The 23,741-nt window shown below is 36.4% G+C and overlaps 1 protein-coding gene across 3 annotated transcripts in view; it reads left to right on the forward strand.

Annotated features, from left to right (window-relative positions):
• Positions 1–23,741, forward strand: part of LOC148940139 (RING finger protein unkempt homolog) — a 96,388-nt gene that overhangs the window by 21,950 nt on the left and 50,697 nt on the right. The gene's annotated exons all lie outside the window — the stretch shown is intronic.

Genomic DNA, 23,741 nt, shown 5'->3' on the forward strand with positions numbered 1-23,741 from the left:
ATTAAACAAAATAGTTGTATCAAAAATAAAAATAACAGACACTGATATAGATGATTAATTAAACCCTAAAATTAGCAGAAATCAAAATGAATACTCAAAACTCAGTCACCCTAACTGCAACTTTCAAAGTTGCAGTTAGTACTTTGACTTGAGTATTCACTTTGATTTTTACTCTTTTAGGTTTAATTATTCAGTTATATCAGCATTTATTATCTTTATGTTTGATGTGGCTGCTTATTGTAATTCTAGTTTTTTTAAGTTTGATTTTTTTTATGACTTTTTATCTGCTTGTCTAAGTTTTAATATGGCTCTTTACTTTTCTTTGAATAACTTCTTTTTTGGGAAGTTTAAAAAAAAAAATTATATATTTTTTGATTGCAAAAGCTTTATTTCTGGTTAATATCTAGTCCAGTAATCTACAGAAAAAATCCACGATCTAGGACAAAATTGCAATATAACTGATTTTTACACCGTTTTTGTGGAGAAGAAAAATCTGTACAACATACTAAAAGTCCCCAAGAATCCCCATGGCAGTTGTTTTCTGGTGTTTCCCAGTGCAAGAAGAATGTATATTTCACTTTGATTGCTCTTTCATTAGTCTTTTCCCCTGTTTTCCAGTTGCTAGGGAAAAGAGGGGAAAATTTATCCTCTAAAGGGGAAAGATAGTCAGATGGCTCTACAGAATTTGAAGAAGAGACAAAGGTCTATCAACTCGGTTTTAAAACCCTCTAACACCGTTTTGACGAGAGTTTAAAATCCTATTCCTTGGAACTTCTCTTTTCCTGTTTGCCGGAGATTCACTACCTACTACTAGATTCAATCGGTCAAGCAATCATGTAGGCTTGCCGTCCCCAATCTTTGCTAGTTTCTTTACAGTTATACCTTGGAGTCCTGGCACACCAGCAATCTGGTTCAGGTTTTTTGATCAACCAGCTGAATGGGCTAGATTTTTATACTTCTTACTCTGAAGTGCTTTGATTCAAGCATTCTGCTGCAGTAACTCTTGGCACAGAATTTCCAGGGATGACTTGTAAAACATTCATCCAGTTCATTGGCGACAATGTCGACCAGAAATATTTGCACTATCAATGGAAAAGGTACTTTCAATGAAATGGGCATGCTAGCTGCTGCCACACATAGGCTACCCAAATTTCCAATCATAATCCAAAGAGTAGTTGTAAACCTTGAAGTACTCCAGTAAGTTGGACAAGTGCCTTTCTTCTTCTACAACAGAAGCCAACAGGAGAACAGTCTTGTGTACAAACCCATCCCAACCATCACCTTCGACGACAAGATCAATGGCATTGACCTACTATAGCATGCAAGCTAGATGCATGACACAAAACGGGTTGGATGGAGGGGATTTACGCAAGCAATTCACCATGGGTCATACAAAGGCGCATCGTCGATTGTTTTTCTGCCTATGATTGATTATAGTCCCTCCTATCTTTCTTGTGTATGCACAACCTTACGTTTTATCTCCAATAAAGCACGCCAGCACAGAATGGTACTAGTTGTTACTTTAAACCCACCTTTGTACATGAAAACAGTGAACATTATCAATGCTGAGCCTGCTGATAGTCAGATCAAGGCAGCAGTTCCAATGCTCGGTGGTCTCCATTGCTGTATGAGCTTTCTTGGAGTGATTGGGCACTTGACGTAAACAGGAATAAAAGAAGTGCTCAAATGCCTATATGCCAGTAACACCATTAAGCATATCCTTAGCGGTAAGGTTGTTTCAAAAGCCATGAGAGCATACGAGCTTATAGATTCAGCATTGCAGATCACTCTCATTTGCAAATTGTATGGTTTCAACTGGCACAGATGACTTATGTGCAACTCATCAAGACTTTGCAGAAGCTTTGGCAATATGTATAGCCTTACTGAATGAGGAAGTAACCCTGGAAGACGCATCCAACGCAGGCGCAGTGCGTCGAATACAAACGCGAATGATGGAGTTTCAAGACATGGTGCAGAACAACAGGAGTGCAAAAATATAGCTTCTGTATTCAGAAATGTTTGGAGTGCTCAAGAAGGCCATCAGGGCAGGATGGACTGGAAACTGGGTTCAGTATCTTCAAGCACCCTCTGAGATGCTCCCTTACTTTGCAGCTGCAGGTCACAACCTGTATACGAAATCGGCAAATGGAATTTCTTCAGAAAATGGAAGAGCTGAAAGAAAGTAACCAGAAGCTGTGTAAAGACTTCGTGGAGGGGATGTTTATCATTCAAAGAAATGATAGATTTTGGGCTGGGCTCTCTCCTAACTTAGTAATTGAGCAAGTATTGCTGAGGTCGTTGAAAGCAAGCATGAGACTCATGAGAGGAAATGGAATGGGTGAGACGCAAAGGTTGGTCTGGACAATGTCAATGCCAGTGCAAGCTGAAATTAATGAGCTTATGCAGTCAATCACCAGCGTTGAGTATATGTGATCTGACCAGCATGTTTCCACAAGACCAGTTCAGATAGAAAGGACATAAAGGCTTTATTAGCTTTTTTGCACAGTCCTGTCCGTGCAACAACTGCACTCAATGGCACAATATATCGAATGGTATGACAGCAGCAAGGGATGCCAACGCAGATGCAGAAAAGGCAATAGGAAAAGAAATTCTGAAGTCAATGGACGACGCCGATGCCATTTGCTACATCTTCAAGTGCAAAAGCAAAGTGATTATGATGGCCTATCAAGGCAACATTTCTGAAGCTAACAGTGAAGATATGCAACTCGACGCAAGTCTTCTGTTCCGATGTCCTGCAGCAGTGGCAACTACAGCCAGTGGGGATATGGGAGAAACTCTCAGATTCAAACTTTCCAGCTATTCTACTGTCCTTTCTGAATCGTCGTCAAGCCTGCCTCAACAGCCAGATAAAGTGGAGCTACCGAAAGCTATTTGAAAATTAGCAAATGCAGAACCTGTGAACGTCCTATCAAAAGAGCCGGAAAAATACGTGATCGATGGTGGATGGCCGCTCCAGCAAATTCCATGTAGTATAGTAAACAATTCCGAGCAGATTTGCAACAGCTACGTTTTATTTGTGACACAGAAGTATTCAAATGCTTCCGTCGTCTTTGGTGGTTACACTTCAGGTTCGTCAACCAAAGATGTCACTTAGGTTAGACGAACGAAATGTATCCAGTGTCCAACCGTCGATTTCACGCTGAATATGAAGCTGCAAAGGAAGAAGGAGGACTTCTTGCGGAATCCCAACAATAAGCAGAAGAACCTGCTGTGAATTAGAAGAAGAAGAAGAAGCAGGACATTATTTGAGCTATTGGTATGCAACAACGCTCAGCCTATATGCATCAATTGCAAAGGCCCACATGAATCTACAAATAAATCATTATGCCCTGCATACAAGAAAAGAGCTCTAACACTCCAAATATCAACAGAAAAGGCCATCCCAGATCCCTTTGCAGCAATGGAAGTAAATGCTGCCCAACGATACCAGATAAAGCCTGTAATGAAACCAACCAAAACCCCCAAGTCAAATGCTCCCAATGCATCGAGCACCCCATATAAAACACCATCTTCTAAGCCCCCTAGCTCAAATCCCAATCAGAAGGAATCACCAAGCCAACAAGCCTCCTTGTCCGGTGAGATGAGGTCCGCCTGGCCCCCCCTCCCAAGATAAAACACACCAGAAACACTACCAGGAATCAATCCCTTAACCAACAAACAGGATTCACAACCAAAAATGCAATCCCCAAATATATGCTTATTCATTCTAAACTTTAATGCAGTTCAGGTCATGAACATACATGAACTACAGAAAACTAAAATTATTGCAGAATTGGCAAAAATCTACATCCCAGATGATATGCTCATTTAAGCAAAAAAAGATCTTGCTTTACTTTTAACAAAGCTGAACATTGATACACAGTCATATGAAGAATAAATCAACAACACAACATTTATCAATACTCCAATGGAATGTAAGATCACTCACAGAAAATAAGCTAAATGAACTAATTTCATTTATGAATAATAATTCCATTAATATTGCTTGCCTCAAGGAAACTCATTTAACCCAAAATCAACAAATTAAGTCTCTGGGATATACTATCCTGAGAAAGGATCGATCTTCAGAGAGAAAAGGATGTGGGGTAGCTTTATTAGTTAATAATAATATAAAATTTTGTGGCATCAATTTTCCAGATTTTGCAAATGATGTTGATGTAATTGGTATCAGTGTTTGGCTGAATAATTTAAAAACCTACATAATAAGCTTTTATAACCCTAATGGCCAAACTACAGATGCCAAGGATTTCTTTAATTATATAAATAATTCTAATATGTTAAAAAATATCATTATTTGTGGTGATTTCAATGCCCAAAGCCTTTTGTGGGGGAATAAACCAGCAAATAAAGCTGGTAAATTTATTGAGCATATGACTTCAAATAATAATGAATTAGCTGTTGCTACCTCTCCAAACCTGAATACATATTTCAACCCCAAAAGTGGCAAATTCTCCACAATTGACCTACAAATTGTGTCATTAATTTTTTGAACAAAATTTACATAAATAAAATTGAAAGTCTATGTACTGACCACTTTGCTATAGTTTGCTCTCTAAATAAACCTTCTGAAACTTTATCTCATACCTCCAAATATATCAACACTAAAGCAAATTGGTCTATGTTCCAAAATAAGCTAAATGATGAAATTACAAGTTTCACCAAAAGTTCATGCATTTCTAATACAACAGTTGACACACATGCTGAAGCATTGACATTTTTACTAATAAATACAGCTAATCATACCATCCCCAGGACAACACCTAAGAAAATATTCCCTAAACAAATTCCTAAAGCATGGTGGACAAATGTGTGCCTAAATAAATGGAGAATAAAAAAAGGCAGCTAGGACGGAATTCATAAAAAAATCATCACGTACTACATATTTTAAAAAAGTAGAAGCAGAATCTAATCTAAAAAGGACTATAATAGATGCTAAATATAAATACTGGAATAATTTTGCAAACAATCTCTCCAGAGAAACACATGAGCCAATTATACATAAAGTCATAATCAACATATGTGGGAAAAAGACTTCCTCCAACCCACTCCTGTATGAGCTCACACATAATAATACCCATTATTGCTATAATTAAAAAAAGGTCATTCTCTTTGCAGCTATTTGGGTTAATAAGCTACCATCGATAATTCAACATACTCTATTCCCAAGTTATATTAGTCGAATGCTCCAACCGCGCACCGTATCCGATGACGTACCTCACCTATACGTAATAGGGGACCTGGACCAAGCTCTACCACATAGTGGAACCAAAACTCGATGCAGCTACGACGTTATACACTCTACTAGGATAAAGAATATCACACCTTCATACAAACAAGAACTTCTAAATTGTTATAATCACGCTTGGGCATCTTCTAGGTTCCCCAATATATGGAAATGCTCGTCCCTCCTACCAATCCTAAAGAAAAATAAACCAAAAGATAACTCTGAGTCTTATAGGCCCATAATGATTACACCTGTGATAGGAAAATAATGGAGAAAATGATCTATCACAGACTCCTCTGGTTTGTTGAAAAAAAAAATATGATCCCGCACACTCAAACTGGATTCAGGAAACACCACTCCTCAACAGGTGCTTTCATTTTGCTAACAAATGCAATAAATGAATCTTTCTCAAAAAATAATTTCCTAGTGGCAGCTTTCCTAGATTTTGAAGGGGCATATGACAATGGGAACCACCAAATCCTTTTAAATAAACTTGCAAACCTTGGAGCCCCTAAGCTAGTATCTTTTATTAAATCCTTCATAGAAGTGCGAAGTTTCATCGTTTGTGTTGGTTCAGCCTCTTCACCCCAAAAGACAATAACCAAAGGCCTACCTCAGGGAGCAGTCCTTAGTTGCCTCCTATTTGCCCTATATCTCTGGGACATGAACCTACCCCACACGAATCTACAATATGCTAATGATCTGGTGCTATGGTCATCTGGCAACACCTTCCAGATAGCACAGTCAAATCTGCAAAAGTCACTTTTCCAGTTTGAAAAATTCTCTCAACATTCAGATTTACCCATTGCACCCACCAAGTAAAAATAATCCAATTTCACCGGAAGCGAAACCATGTTAATGCAAAACTAACTCTAAATAAAACAACTATTCCTGAAGATAATCATATTAATTACCTAGGTCTCATGCTTGACCAAAAACTTAATTTCCACCTCCACATTTCAAACACAATAAGAAAATGCTATAGAAAAGCAAATATACTAAAAAGACTTCTTTCCACACCCTGGGGTTGTAAGAAGAAAACCTTACTCCAGTTTTATAAATCACATATAAGACCCCGTATTGACTATGGGCTCATTGTATATGGTGAATGTGCAAAGACCCAGATGCAAAAAATTGAAACAACACAAAATGATATAATACGCCTCATATTTGGTCTTAGGAAACCCACAAGCACCAAGTTTCTGCTTATGGAGAGTAGATTAACAACAATAAGGGAGAGACGTAGCTTTCTCTTGACAAAACATCTTTCAAAAATTGAATCAAATAGCTCACACACATTACATAATTGGTAAAAAAAAAAAAACCAGCCATGTATAGAGGTATTGCAGATGAGTATGCCAATATTCAAAAGAAGTTCCCTGTACCAGCAAAGTCTATTGCACCTACTTTCCCCCAATCCCCTCCATGGAATCGGTCATTTCCCATAATAAATACTGAATTTTCAAAATGGAATAAAGATTTAACCCCCATTGCTTTTGTCGAGAAAAAATTTGCAGAACTTAATACAATTACTTATAAAAATCACTTCCAAATATTTGTTGATGGGTCAAAAATGAATGAGAAGGTTGTAAGCGGTGTTTTCCTTCCTCACCTGAAAACTGCAATGGGCGAGAGATTATTTAATAATTTATCTATAATGTCTGCTGAGTTAAATGCCATAATCATGGCATTAGAATACCTTAAGCAAAACCAACCTTTGATTGCAAATTCGAATAATATTATCATCTATTGCGACTCTCTATCAAGCCTTGAGTTGCTAGCCTCAGCTCCCCAATATAAGTTGGACATTGACACTTATCATTGTCTCGGTATTATTGATAATCTTTCTTCAAGTGGCATAAAAACTTATTTTCAGTACATTCCTAGCCACTCTGGCATAAGTGGTAATCATCAGGTTGATGAAATAGCAAAAAATGCTATAAATATTAACCAGCCAAGTGGGAGACCAATCCCAATTAGAGATATTTACCAATGGAGGCTATCAGATATTAATTTTAATAAGATTAATCCTATCCTTTCCCCCTTCCCAATAAGTATCTTTCTAAAATTTATCATAGAATTCGTTCTGGAACAAATGGACTAAATTTCTTTGCATTCTCATATAAGCTTTCTAACTCAAGTGGTTCAATTCCCCTGTCCCTTTTTGCAGGCATTGTAATATGAATAATGAAACAATTGACCATTGCCTATTTGAATGTAATATGCTGACGTCTGCACAACATACCTTGCTTTGTAAACTGTTAAAATGCTTCAAACACCACAAAATATCACTATCAGCCAAGAGCCTAGCCAACTATACCTGCAGACAGAGAACAGGAATCGATATCTATTGTATTATATTTGAACTCCGTGAGTCAAAAGATCTACTGAAAGATATCTGAGAATATCTAATAAATAAGAGACAACCAAGACAGTAGCTCTGTAGCCCACAGAGTGAAGCAAAAAGAGAAGGGCTAAATAGTACCAACTGAATAGCCCGCCTGCTGTGAATTAGAAGAAGAAGAAGAAGGTATGAAGCTTGTCCAAGCTGGCCTCACTGTCCTTCATGCAGAGAGATGTGGACATTCTGATTGCATTAGCAGCTGTTAATGGAGGCAAGGAAAGGGTAACCGCAGTAGTTGGAAACAACACTGGTTTATTGATCCTTCTCCTCCATCACCTGCCTCAGGAAGCCAGGAATCTCTACTTCAAAACCAGTACCAAGTCAAGAGTGCTGTCACCTAAATACTGGTGCATCAACTTTATCAAAAGATTGCTGGAACAGGTTTGTCACTGTATTCTTGTTGACCACGCTTTTCTTGGTTGCGACACGACGTCTCGTTTGTTTGGGATAGGAAAGCAGCATGACATGTCATTCCCCAAAAGCCATGAAAAATTTAGGAATAACTGTGAAGTATTCCTTAGTCCGCACTCTATGAAAGAAGAAGTCCAGCAAGCTGGTGAAAATATTTTTCTGTGTTTCTACAAGGCTAAGAAAAGGGAGGGTTTCAGCAAAGCTAGGTACAGGGTTTTTTTGACCGCAGCAACATTTTAAGAAATTTAAAATAAATTTTTTGTGAATTATTATCTCAATTAATCAGTAGTTGTACCGAACCAATCGTGCTCAAATCCTCCTCAGGATCATACTGTGGTGTTTCTTTTGTGGATGGTGAAAATTTCCCCACAGTAGAGTGCAGACGGTCTGTTATCATTGTAATATCCTTTATTGTTTTAGTTTAAAGCTTATTCCAATAGACAATGCCTAGAAGTCCTCCAAAAAAAATGTCCCCCCAGATCCCACCCCAAATACCAGTGAAATTGATGCCTATCTTGGCTGGTCAAGCTCACTATCACAAAGTTCACATGATAGCTCCAATTCTGAGATAAGGACAATGATCAGTGTAGGGGCTAATGTCACTATAAATGATGATAATGGGTTTCAAGAGGTCCTTTCTAGAAGCTCTAAAAAAAGTAAAAAAATTTCCCCAATCAAAAGTATTTCCCCTCTCCCCGCCCAAGATCCTCCCTCCCAAAACTTAGGAATTTACCTTCAAATTTCTTCTATTACCCTCTTAGAAATAAAAAAGATTACTGCAATAAGAGTTGCAATTTTCAAATTGCTAAAATCAATGTTCTCTCTTAATATTCACAGTGATGGATCTCTGCTAATAGCTGTCCAAGATCAGAAATCAGCAGACACAATAATTAATCTAAAATCCCTCCTCAATACCCCAATTAATGCATCTAAATGGAACCCAAAACAATCCCCAACAAAAATAGTAGTTTATAATGTTATAATGTAAGGGCTCTCAGATAGGGCTGGAAACACAATCCCAGTTGAAGAATGTTACCCAACTTGGTAAACCTAACTCTAATGGCCTAAAAACTAGTAGATCCTTCTTATTTACACTGAAGGAAAAAATTAACTTCCCAGAAAAGTTATTCCTATTTGGGCAAATGAAACCACACAAGGAATACAAACCAAAGCCTATCCAGTGTTTCAAACTGGGGCACACAACAAACAAATGCAATGAGTTTTTTCTAGAGTGTATTGATTGTAAAGCTATCTATCCTAAAGAGTTGAAAACTTGCAACAACACTCAGCTTACGTCTATCAATTGCAAAGGCCCACATGAATCTACCAATAAATCACTATGCCCTGCATATAAGAAAAGAGCACTAACACTCCATAATTTGGAGTGTCCAAATAGCAACAGAGAAGGACATTCCATACCCTTTTGCAGCAATGGAAGTAAATACTGCCCAACAACCCCAAATAAAGCCGTAAAGAAACCAATCCAATCCCCCCCGGCCCCCGTCCCCCATGCATCAAGTACCTCTGCATAAAACACCATCCTCTAATCCCCCTAGCTCACATCCCTATCAGAAGGAATCACCAAGTCAACAAGGAATCACCAAGTCCGGTGAGATGAGGTCAGTCGGGCCCCCCTCCCAAAGAAGAAACAAGCCAGAAACACTACCATGAATTAATCCCTTAACTGACAAACAGGATACACAGCCAAACATGCAATTCCCAAATATATGCTTATTCATTCTAAACTGTTATGCAGTTCAGGCCATAAACATACATCAACAACAGAAAACAAAAATCATTGCAGAATTGGCAAAAATCTACATCCCTGATGATATGCTCATTCAAGCAAAAAAAGATCTTGCTTTACTATTAACAAAGCTGAACATTGAACATTGAAGGCTGTGGGCATTGAGACTTCAATGCCCACAGCCTTTTGTGGGGGAATAAACCAGCAAATAAAGCTGGTAAATTGATTGACCATATGACTTCAAATAATACTGAATTAGCTGTTGCTACCCCTCCAAACCTGAATACATATTTCAACCCCAAAAGTGGTAGATTCTCCACAATTGACCTACAAATTGTGTCATTAAATATTTTGAATAAAATTTATATAAATAAAATTGATAGTCTATGTACTGACCACTTTGCTATAGTTTGCTCCCTAAATGAACCTGCTGAAACTGTATCACATACCTCCAAATATATCAAGATTAAAGCAAATTGGTCTATGTTCCAAAATAATCTAAATGATGAAATTACAAGTTTCACCCAAAATTCATGTATTTCAAACACAACAGTTAACACGCATGCTGAAGTATTGACATCTTTACTAATAAATACTGTTATTCATGCTATTTCCAGGACAACACCCAAGAATACATTCCCTAATCACATTCCTAAAGCATTGTGAAGAAATAAGTGCCAAAATAAATGGAGAACAAAAAGGGCAGCTAGAAGAGCATTATAAAAACCATTATCTACTGCATATTTAAAAAAAATACAGGCAAAAACCAATTTAAAAGGAACTATGATAAATGCTAAATATGAATACTGGAATAATTTTGCAAATAATCTCTCCAGCGAAATACATGAGCCAATTTTTCATAAAGTTATATGCCACATCTGTGGAAAAAAGACTTCCCCCAACCCACTCCTGCATGAGCTCATACATAATAATACCCGTTATGACAATGATAATGAAAAAGCTAAGCTGTTTGCAACTCTTTTTGTTAATAAGCTAACATCAAATAATTGAAGGAAAATGTCCCTAATTCCTATGAACCCAAGTTACCAACCATGCCCAGGATCCGAGTATATAACAAGTCCATTTTCAATCCAGGAAATGAATAATGCAATACATCATATTAGGACCAAAACTAGCAGCAGCTATGACAATATACACCCTACATGGATAAAGAATCTCACCCCTTCATACAAACAGGAACTGCTAAATTGTTATAATCACGCTTGGGCATCGTCTAAGTTCCCCAATATATGGAAATGTTCGTCCCTCCTACCAATTCTAAAGAAAAATAAACCCAAAGATAACCCTGAGTCCTATAGGCCCATAATGATTACTCTTTAGATGGGTAAAATAATGGAGAAAATGATCTTTTACCAATTCCTCGGGTTTTTTGAAAAAAATAATATGATTCCTCACATTCAAACTGGATTCAGGAAACACCACTCCTCAACAGATGCTTTCATTTTGCTAACAAATGCAATAAGTGAATCATTCTAAAAAAATAATGTCCTAGTTGCAGTTTTCCTAGATTTTGAAGGGGCATATGACAATGTGATCCACCAAATCCTTTTAAACAAACTTGCAAACCTTGGACTATCCCCCAAGCTGGTATCTCTTATAAAATTCTTCATAGAAGTGTCAAGTTTCGTTATTTGTGCTAGTTCAGCCTTTTTTTGCCAAAAGAGATTAACCAAAAGCCCACCTCAGGGCTCAGTCCTCAGTTGCCTCCATTTTACCCTATGTCTCTGGGACATGGGTCTATCCCACCCACGTGTACAATATTCTGACAATCTGGTGCTTTGGTCATCGGGCAACTCCTTTGATATAGCACAGTCAAATCTGCAAAAGTCACTTTTCCAATTTGAAAAATTCTCTCAACATTTAGATTTACCCATTGCACCTACCAAGTCAAAAATAATCCAAATTCACCGAAAGCGGAACCATGTTAATGCAAAACTAATTCTAAATGGAACAACTATTCCAGAAGATAATCATATTAATTACCTAGGTCTCATGCTTGACCAAAAACTTAATTGCCACCTTCACATCTCAAACACAATAAAAAATGCTATAGAAAAACAAATATACTAAAAAGACTTCTTTCCAGTCCCTGGGGCTGTAAGGAGAAAACCTTACTCCAGTTCTATAAATCACATATAAGACCCCATATTGACTATGGGCTCATCGTCTATAGTGCGTGTGCAAAGACCCAGATGCAAAAAATTAAAACAACACAAAATGATGTAATAAGGCTTATTTGGTCTTAGGAAACTTTATTTGGTCTGATGTAATTTGGTCTTAGGAAACCCACAAGCACCAGGTTTCAGCTTATGGAGAGTAGATTAACAACAATAAGGTAGAGATGTAGCTTTCTCTTGACAAAACATCTTACAAAAATTGAATCAAATAGCTCACATACCCTACATAATTGGTTAAAAAATCCAGCCATGTATAGAGGCATTGCAGATGAGTATGCCAATATTCAGAAGAAGTTCCCCGTACCGGCAAAGTTTATTGCACCTATTTCCCCCAATACCCTCCATGGAATTGGTCAATTCCCATAATAAATATTCATTTCTCAAAGTGGAATAAAGATTTAACCCCCATAGCTTTTGTCCAGAAAAAAATTGCTGAACTTAATACAATTACCTATAAAAACCACTTCCAAATAATTGTTGATGGGTCAAAAATGAATGAGAAGGTAGCAAGTGGTGCTTTCCTTCCTCACCTGAAAATTGCAATGGGCGAAAGATTATATAATAATTTATCTGTAATGTCTGCTGAGTTAAATGCCAAATTCATGCCATTATAACACCTTAAGGAAAACTAACCTTAGATTGCAAATTCAAAAACTATTGTTTTATATTCCAAATTTTTATCAAGCCTTGAGTTGCTAGCCTCAGCTCCTCAGTATAGGTTGGACATTGACACTTATCATTGTTTCTGCATTATAGATAATCTTGCTTCAAGTGGCATAAGAACCTATTTTCAGTATATTCCTAGCCACTCTGGCATAAGTGGTAATCATCAGGTTGATGAAATAGCAAAAAAATGCTATAAATATTGACCAGGCAAGTGGGAGACCAATCCCGATTAGAGATTATTACCGATGGAGACTATCAGATATTAATTTTAATAAGATTAATCCTATCCTTTCCCCCTTTCCCAATAAGTATTTTTCTAAAATTTATCATAGAATTCGTTCTGGAACAAATGGACTAAATTTTCTTGCATTCTCGTATAAGTTTTATAATTCAAGTGGTTCAATTCCCATGTCCCCTCTTTGCAGGCATTGTAATATGAATAATGAAACAATTGACCATTGCCTATTTGAATGTAATATGCTGACGTCCGCACAACATACCTTGCTTTGTAAACTGCTAAAATGCTTCAAACACCACAAAATCTCACTATCAGCCAAGAGCCTATCCAACTATACCTGCACACAGAGCATAGAAATCGACATCTATCTTCTTATATTTGAACTCCTAGAGGCGAAAGATCTACTGAAAGATATCTGAAAATATCTAATAAATATGAGGCAATCAAGCCAGTAGCTCTGTAGCCCACAGAGTGAATCAAAAAGAAAAGGGCTAAATAGCATTACTGAAAAGCCCGCCTGCTGTTAAATAGAAGAAGAAGAAAGAAGAAGCAGGACATTATTCGAGCTATTGGTATGAAGCTTGTCCAAGCTGGCCTCACTGTCCTTCTTGCAGAGAGATGTGGACATTCTGATTGCATTAGTACCTGTTAATGCAGGCAAGGAAAGGGCAACTGCAGTAGTTGGAAACAACACTAATTTATTGATCCTTTTCCTCCATCACCTGCCTCTGGAAGCAAGGAGTCTCTACTTCAAAACCAGTACCAAGTCAAGAGTGCTGTCACCTAAATACTGGTGCAGGAACTGTATCAAAAGATTGCTGGAATAGGTTTGTCACTGTATTCTTGTTGACCACGCTTTTCTTGGTTGCGACACGACGTCTCGTTTGTTTGGGATAGGAAAGCAGCATGACCTGTCATTCCCCAAAAGCCATGAAAAATTTAGGAATAACTGTGAAAATTTAGGAAGTCCAGCAAGCTGGTGAAAATATTTTGCTGTGTTTCTACAAGGCTAAGAAAGGGGAGGGTTTCAGCAAAGCTAGGTACAGGGTTTTCTTAAAAAAAATTAACAGCTCAAAGACATCAACTTTAGTGAACCCAGAGAGACTTTCACCAACTCCATTGGCTGTGGAATTTCATTCTTATAGAGTCTTCTATCAGGTATTGGAATGGCGTAATACTGCGTCAGAACTCGACCCGAGAGACTGGGGTTTACGATTACATGACGGACGCCTGACTCCGATCATGACAGACATCGGACCTGCTCCGCCTCATCTGGTAAATGTGATTCGTTGCAGCTGCACACGTTCCAGATATGAAAGTTCAAGTTTTTGTTATCAAAAAAATGGATTGCCTTGTACAGTTGTTTGTAAATACTGCCAACGAATAGCATATTCCAATTAGGGTGTTCTTGTCGATAACGATAGAGAAGACGATGTTTAGTACAAATCCTTGATCTTATCCACACGCAACAGCAGCAACTCTATAAGAAAATTAAAATAAATTTTCTTGTGAATTATTATCGCTTCTAATCAGCAGTTGTACCAAACCAATCCTGCTCAACTCATCCTCAGGGCTATACTGTGGTGTTTCTCCTCCCCATAGTATAGTGCAGACGGTTTGATATCATTCTATTTTCCCTTCTTTTTTTAGTTTTGTTTGTTTGTTTAAAGTTTTGTCGAATAGGCAATGTTTAGAATTCTTCCAAAAAAAAAGTCCCACCAGATCCCAAATCAAGTTCCAGTGAAAGTGCCATAGTGAAAGATACCCGTCTTGGCTGGTCAAGCACACTATCTCAAAGTTCAAATGATAGCTCCAATTCGGAGAATAGGACAACGATAAGTTTAGGGGCTAATATAACCATAAATGATGATAATGGGTTTCAAAAGGTCCTCTCTAGAAGCTCTAAAAAAAGGAAAAAAATCTCCCCAATCAAAAGCATTTCCCCTCTCCCTGCCCAAGATCCTCCCTCCAAAAACTTAGGAATTTACCTTAAAATTACTCCTACTACCCTTTTTGAAATAAAAATGATCACTGCAATAAGAGTTGCAATTTTTAAATTGCTAAAATCAATGTTCTCTCTTAATATTAACCGTGATGGATCTCTTCTAATAGCTGTAGAAGATCAGAAATCAGCAGATACAATAATTAACCTAAAATCCCTTCTGAATACCCCAATTATTGCATCTAATTGGAACCCAGCATAATCACTAACAAAATAGTAGTTTATAATGTTCCCACAGAGATATCTACTTAGGAGTTAAAAGAAAGGCTCTCAGATAGGGCTGAAAACACAATTCCAGTTGAGGATGTTACCCAACTTGGCAAACCTAACTTTAATGGCCTAAAAACTAGTAAATCCTTCTTATTCACACTGAAGGAAAAAATTAATATCCCAGAAAAATTATTCCTATTTGGGCAAATCAAACCACACAAGGAATACAAACCTAAGCCTATCCAGTATCAGAAAGGTCACAATCAGTGACACACGACAAATAACTGTAAAGAAGTTTTCCGAGAGTATAGTAATTGTATAGAATCCTTTACTACAAAGCTGAAAACTATCAACAACTCTCAGCTCACAATCATGAATATCAAAAGACCTCATGAATCTACAAAAGCACTATTATTCCCAACACATACAAAAAGAGCAGTAACTCTCCAAAAGTCAACAGAAAAAGCTATCCCATACCCCTTTGCAGCAATGGAAGCAAATGCTGCCCAACAATACCAAATAAAGCCTGTAATGAAGCCAACCAAATCCCCCCAGGCCCATGCCCCCAAGGCATCCAGCACCCCATATAAGACACCAGCTTGTCAGCCCCCTAGCTCAATTCCCCATCAGAAGGAATCGCCAAGCCAACAAGCCTCCTTTTCTGCTGAGATGAGGTCAGCCTGGCCCCCCCTCCCAAGAAGAAACAAACCAGAAACACTACCAGGAATTAATCCCTTAACCAACAAAAAGGATACACAACCAAAATTGCAATCCCCAAATATATGTTTATTTTTTTCTAAACTGTAATGCAGTTCAGGCCATGAACATACTTCCCACATGATATGCTCATTCAAGCAAAAAAAGATCTTGCTTTACTTTTAACAAAGCTGAACATTAATACACAGTCATATGAAGAATAAATAAAAAAAACAACATATATCAATACTCCAATGGAATGTAAGATCACTCACAGAAAATAAACTAAATGAACTAATATCTTTTATGAATAATAATTCCATTAATATTGCTTGTCTCCAGGAAACTCATTTAACCCAAAATCAACAAATTAAGTCTCCGGGATATAATATCCTCAGAAAGGATAGATATTCAGAGAAAAAAGGAGGTGGGGTAGCTCTATTTGTTAAAAATAATATAAAATTTTGTGGCATCAATTTTCCATATTTTGCAAATGATTTTGATGCAATTGGTATCAGTGTTTGGCTGAATAATTTAAAAACCTACATAATAAGCTTTTATAACCCTAATGGCCAAACTACAGATGCCAAGGATTTCTTTAACTATATAAATAATTCTAATATGTTAAAAATATCATCATTTGTCGAGACTTCAATGCACACAGCCTCTTGTGGGGGAATAAACCAACAAAAAAAGCTGGTAAATTCATTGAGCATATAATTTCAAGTAATACTGAATTAGCTTTTGTTACCACTCCAAACCGGAAGACTTATCTCAACCCCAAAAACGCCAGACTCTCCACAATTGACCTACAAATTGTGTCATTAAATTTTTTGAATAAAATTTACATAAATAAAATAAATAGTCTATGTACTGACCACTTTGCTATAGTTTGCTCCCTAAATGAACCTGCTGAAACTTTATCTCATACATCCAAATATATCAACACTAAAGCAAATTGGTCTATGTTCCAAAATAAGCTAAATGATGAAATTACAAGTTTCACCCAAATTTCATGCATTTCAAACACAACAGTTGACACACATGCTGAAGCTTTGACATCTTTACTAATAAATACAACTAATCATGCTATCCCCAGGACAACACCTAAGAAAACATTCCCTAAACAAATTCCTAAAGCATGGTGGACAAATGAGTGCCTAAATAAATGGAGAATAAAAAAGGCAGCTAGGACAGAATTCATAAAAAAACCATCACCTACTACATATTTAAAAAAATTACAAGCAGAATCTAATCTAAAAAGGACTATAATAGATGCTAAATATAAATACAGGAATAATTTGCAAATAATCTCTCCAGAGAAACACATGAGCCAATTATACATTAAGTCATAAGCCACATCTTTGGGAAAAAGACTTCCCCCCACCCACTGATGTATGAGCTTATGCATAACAATACCCATTACGACAATGATAATGAAAAAGCTAACCTATTTGCAACTCTTTCTGTTAATAAGCAAACATCTAATAATCAAAGCAAACTGTCCCCAATTCCTATGAACCCAAGTTACCAACCCCGCCCAGGATCCGAGTACATAACTAATCCATTTTCAATCCAGGAATTGAATAATGCAATACATCATATTAGGACCAAAACTAGGGGCAGCTATGACAATATACACCCTACATGGATAAAGAATCTCACACCTTCATACAAACAAGAACTGCTAAATTGTTATAATCACGCTTGGGCATCTTCTATGTTCCCCAATATATGGAAATGTTTGTCCCTCCTACCAATCCTAAAGACAAATAAACCCAAAAATAACCCTGAGTCCTATAGGCCCATAATGATTACTCCTGTGATGGGGAAAATAATGGAGAATATGATCTATCACAGACTCCTCTGGTTTGTTGGAAAAAATAATATGATCCCTCACACTCGAACTGGTTTCAGGAAACACCACTCCTCAGCAGATGCTTTCATATTGCTAACAAATGAAATAAATGAATCATTCTCAAAAAATAATTTCCTAGTTGCAGCTTTCCTAGATTTTGAAGGGGCATATGACAATGTGAAACACTAAGCTAGTATCTTTTATTAAATCCTTCATAGAAGTGCGAAGTTTCATCGTTTGTGTTGGTTCAGCCTCTTTTCCCCAAAAGACAATATCCAAAGACCTACCTCAGGGAGCAGTCCTCAGTTACCTCCTATTTGCCCTATATCTCTGGGACATGATTCTACCCCACACAAATCTACAATATACTGATGATCTGGTGCTATGGTCATCTGGCAACACCTTTCAGATAGCACAGTCAAATCTGCAAAAGTCACTTTTCCAGTTTGTAAAATTCTCTCAACATTAAGATTTACCCATTGCACCCACCAAGTCCAAAATAATCGAATTTCACCGGAAGCGAAACCATGTTAATGCAAAACTAACTCTAAATAAAACAACTATTCCAGAAGATAATCATATTAATTACCTAGGTCTCATGCTTGACCAAAAACTGAATTTTCACCTCCATATTTCAGACACAATAAAAAAATGCTATAGAAAAACAAATATACTAAAAAGACTTGTTTCCACACCCTGGGGCTGTAAGGAGAAAACCTTACTCCAGTTTTATAAATCACATATAAGACCCAGATGCAAAAAATTGTAACAACACAAAATGATATAATACGTCTCATATTTGGTCTTAGGAAACCCACAAGCACCAAGTTTCTGCTTTTGGAGAGTTGATTATTAACAATAAGGAAGAGACGTAGCTTTCTCTTGACAAAACATCTTTCAAAAAATGAATCAAATAGCTCACACACACTACATAATTGGTTAAGAAATCCAGCCATGTATAGAGGCATTGCAGACGAGTATGCCAATATTCAGAAGAAGTTCCCCATACCAGCAAAGTCTATTGCACCCACTTTCCCCCGATCCCCCCCATGGAATTGGTCAAGTCCCATAATAAATAATGACTTCTCAAAGTGGAATAAAGATTTAACCCCCATTGCTTTTGTCCAGAAAAAATTTGCAGAACTTAATACAATTACCTATAAAAATCACTTCCAAATATTTTTTGATGGGTCAAAAATGAACGAGAAGGTTGCAAGTGGTGTTTTCCTTCCTCACCTGAAAATTGCAATGGGCGAGAGATTATATAATAATTTATCTATAATGTCTGCTGAGTTAAATGCCATAATCATGGCATTAGAACACCTTAAGCAAAACCAATCTTTGATTGAGAATTCGAATAATATTATCATATATTCCGACTCTCTATCAAGCCTTGAGTTGCTAGCCTCAGCTCCTCAATATAAATTGGACATTGACACTTATCATTGTCTCAGTATTATAGATAATCTTGCTTCAAGTGGCATAAACACTTATTTTCAGTACATTCCTAGCCACTCTGGTATAATTGGTAATCATCAGGTTGATGAAATAGCAAAAAATGCTATAAATATTGACCTGCCAAGTGGGAGGCTAATCCCAATTAAAGATATTTACCGATGGAGGCTATCAGATATTAATTTTAATAATATTAACCCTATCCTTTCCCCCTTTCCCAATAAGTATCTTTCTAAAATTTATCATAGCATTCGTTCTGGAACAAATGGACTAAATTTTCTTGCATTCTCATATAAGTTTTCTAATTCAAGTGGTTCAATTCCCCTGTCCCCTCTTTGCAGGCATTGTAATTTGAATAATTAAACAATTTACCATTGCCTATTTGAATGTAATATGCTGACGTCTGAACAACATACCTTGCTCTGTAAACTGTTAAAGTGCTTTAAACACTCCAAAATCTCACTATTAGTCAAGAGCCTAGCCAACTAAACCTGCAAACAGAGCACAGAAATCAATATCTATCATTTTATATTTGAACTCCTTGAGTCAAAAGATCTACTGAAAGATATCTGAAACTATCTAATAAATTAGAGATGACCAAGCCAGTAGCTCTGTAGCCCAAAGAGGGAAGCAAAAAGAAAAGGGCTAAATAGTATCAACAGAATAGCCCGCCCGCTGTGAATTAGAAGAAGAAGAATTATCCTTTTTAGTTCAATCAAAACCGTAATTATCTTTTGCTGTGATTACCGAAGTTACCTGACTTGTATCAATTTTTAAATTTAATTTTTACGTTTCTATTATACAGTCGAATTAAATCTGCCCCCATACTCTGAAAATCCGATAGATTGGCTCCCTTACGGTGAAAACACTGCAGAAAGGCAACATACGAATCTAACACCATGTCTTTTGAAATTATCGATTCAAAAAGCCTTGGGGGCAATATTTTGACTAGCCATATCGCACAACTCTCCAGGATACTGTCCCCCCCCCCCTTCCCTGCTAAAGGGGGAAATTGAACCAAGTCCAGAGATAAAACAATATAACATTCTTTTTTCAAGTTCTCCGCGCAGAAAAAGAGCAGACGTGAAATTCAAGCGGATAATAAATCTGACCCTGAATTTTTCCAATTTTCACCCTGTTTTTTACCCTGTTCTGCCAAGGGAATTTTTGGGGACTTTTGATATGTTGTACTGAATGTTTTTTCTCTACAATTCAGTGTAAAAATCTTTTATATTGCAATTTTGTCCCAGAGTTTCATAGATTTACTGGACTATGAATATTCCTCCAGTTTTTCAGGTTTTTGGCTTAAGAATTAAACTACAGGATCCTAATTTAAATTATATTACAACATACCATGTCCTGAGTTGTATAAGGTAATCTGAGCATTTCATTTGATTATATTCAGTGTAGTTATTGCATATTCAACATCAATTTCTAGGTAATATACTTGGAGAATGTTCAGAAGATAATATTTGAATCGAACTGGAATAAGAGAATAAATATGCATCAGAGGCATCAGTCAACTATTTCTGAGTCATTAAACTCTTTTATTTGTCACATGAGCATATGCTTTTTGTAGTGTGAAAAAGATGTCATTCTAGCAACCTGGATGCATGTAATGTCTTGATAAAGCTTAACATTCATCTCAACATTTTCTGAAAGTTCAGACTTTTTACCTTAGCCAATCTTGAAATGTTAAGAGAACAAAACAGGTTAATTTAATGGATAATTCGTGAGAAATAGACTATGGCCATTACGTAATAAATATTTATTTGTTCCATATATATCGCTTTTGTTTTTAATCTTCGAATTAATATTCTAGATATGAAAAGGGAAACTTCAATTAAAGAGAGTGAAAATAGATGAATTATATGTATATCGTTTGAGAAATATTTGCCTTTTAACAACCTGGATGCACATAGTGCCTTTTGATTTATTTTAATACCCCCCCCCACCCCACCCCTTTGCAAATCCATTAAAGATTTGACTTCATACCGTTACTGTTCCTGAGATGTTGCACACACCATTTTGACAGCTTAATAGACATAGTATTTTTTTTATTATTTAGCTCAACATATTGGTGAGTTTGATGTGAGTATTTGCTTGGTGTGGAAAAGATGTTATTCTGACTACCTGGATGCAGATGGTGTATTTTGATTTAGTTCGACATTCCCTGGAAGTTTCAACTTGATGCCTTTAGCCATTGCTGTGATATTGCATATACACCGTTTTTACAGATGGTGTATTTTGATTTAGTTCGACAATCCCTGAAAGTTTCAACTTAATGCCATTAGCCATTTCAGTGATATTGCAGATACGCCATTTCAACAACCTGGATTCACATGGAGTCTTTTTAATTTAACAACCCAATCCACATTTCCTGAATGTTTCAACTTAATAATCTTATCTGTCTCTTAGATATTACAGCTACACCATTTTGGAAACCTGGATGTACATAGTGTCTTTAAGTTCAACACCCCCCTTGAAATTCTCTGAGAGTTTCAACTCAATGCCCTTAACTATTCTTTAAATATTGTGCATATACTGCTTTGACAAACTGAATGCACATAGTGTGTTTGATTGAATTTAATATCCCCTTTAGCAGTCTCTAAAAGTTTCAACTTGATACCCATAGCTGTTCCTAAGATCAAAATAAGTACACACAGAAACACCCTTTTGGCAGCCTAGATGCACCTAGTGCCTTGATTTAGGTAAACATTCCCCTCAATATTCTCTGAAAGTTTCAACTTAATGCCCTTAGAAGTTCCTGGGACATTGCAGATATGCCGTTTATAGCATTGAGATGCATATCTAGCTCAATATTCCCTGAAATTTTCAGTGTGATAACTTTATCAATTTCTGAGACGCTGCAGACAAGCCCTTGAAGTTGGTTTTTTTTTTTGTAATTTTGCGAGTAAATGCAGAAGAAAGGAATGCAATTATTATAATCAGGCACTATGCTGATAATGGAAGCAGATTTAGCAAGCTTTGGAGTTTTGGCTGCACATCCCTCTCCAAAGCTAACATAGAAGCTATTGACTAATGGTGTCTCATCTATTAAATTTTCTTGTTTATTTGAGAGAAAGCACCTTATCAAATAAGTATTTTTCTACCTAATCAGTTTTTTGTCAGATTTTCCAATCAAGAAAGTCAGATTTGTTCTATATATTTTTGGCAACCCTGAAAGTGAATACAACCAATGAGGATATTAGTGTTTTAAATTTAGTGGACATTAGTTTATGATTTTAGGTTTAAAATTTGTTCTATTGATTTTATTTTTTGAGTAATTTAGTTTTCTTTTTATTTGTTTTATTTTGTATTTTGCTTGTAATGGCTGTTATGTATGTAGCTGAACTATCTGCTTAGGCTGTATTCACTGTGATATTCAGTGTCTTCACAAGTTTTCTTCTTATCCTCTCTTATTTTGTATGATAGAAAAGCAGTGTGGCCTCTATGGGATCTTATATGAAGTAGATCAAAAAAAAAAAAAAAAAAAAAAAAAAAAAAAAAAAACATTGAAGCTTTATGGCTCTTTACTATATGCAGTACTAGAGCATTGCCTCTGATTTAATATTTATTATTTTGACTCCTTACAAATGGCACTTGTATCCGGTAATTTGAAAAATTGCTTCAAAAGGCTCTGACTGAACAACAATCAAATTTCTTTTCAGCTTGGTAAATGGGTATTATCATTTTCCTTAGATAATTTAGAAATTATTTTTGCTGTTTGAAAACAAAAATATATCCAATGTACAGTAACTACTATTCCCCATCTTTACGCTGGTCATTTATGTCCGAATACTGATTGCAGTATATGACTTTTTTCTTCCTAAAGTTCGACAACCACTCTTCTCTTCTTAACCTACTGCCGACAAAGAAAACTGTTAGAATACGGGGAGTATTTTTGGACGAAGATTTAAGACAGAACTCGCACGTTGACTATCTTACTAAAAAAGGGGCCTCACTTTTACATTCATTTTCCAGCCTGAAGAAATATCGTTTGCCAACTAAGGTTTTAAAGTCTGTTTACTGCAGCTACGTTAAAACTTCTCTTGAGTATTCATGTCCAGCTTGGCATCCGGGTTTGACGAAAGATCAATCAGATAAGATTGATATGATACAAAAAAGAGCTGTAAAAATTACACTTGGACATAACTACCCAACGTATGATGATGCACTGAAACAACTCAACTTGAGTTCACTTGATAGTTGTACACATGAGTTGACTCATCGGTTTGGACTAAACTGTTTTTATTCCCCAGCTCATCGTGGTCTATTACCCGACCTATTATTTTTTTAAGGCAAAATTTGATAGAAATACTAGAAAATAACAAGTCAAAAACGTTAGACAGTAAGGAAAGATGAATAAACAGTTGCCAAAACATTTCCTTTTACGCAACTACTACTCCACGTAACAGTGATACGATCTTCAAACTTCAAGAGGAAGACGTTGCAAAAACAATTTTGAAATATTACATTAAAAAATGCTTGGAAATTTAAATCCAGGTTCTTCTTTTTTTTGTAATGAAAATGTCTTTTGGTATTTTCACTGAGAAACAAATTGAGTAAAATGGAAAAAAGAATGAATTATATCATTTATTATGTTTAAGA

This window comes from Artemia sp. Qi Xiang Cuo, chromosome 20 (genome assembly GCF_049724085.1).
Source record: "Artemia sp. Qi Xiang Cuo chromosome 20, ASM4972408v1, whole genome shotgun sequence".
Lineage (NCBI taxonomy): Eukaryota > Metazoa > Arthropoda > Branchiopoda > Anostraca > Artemiidae > Artemia > Artemia sp. Qi Xiang Cuo.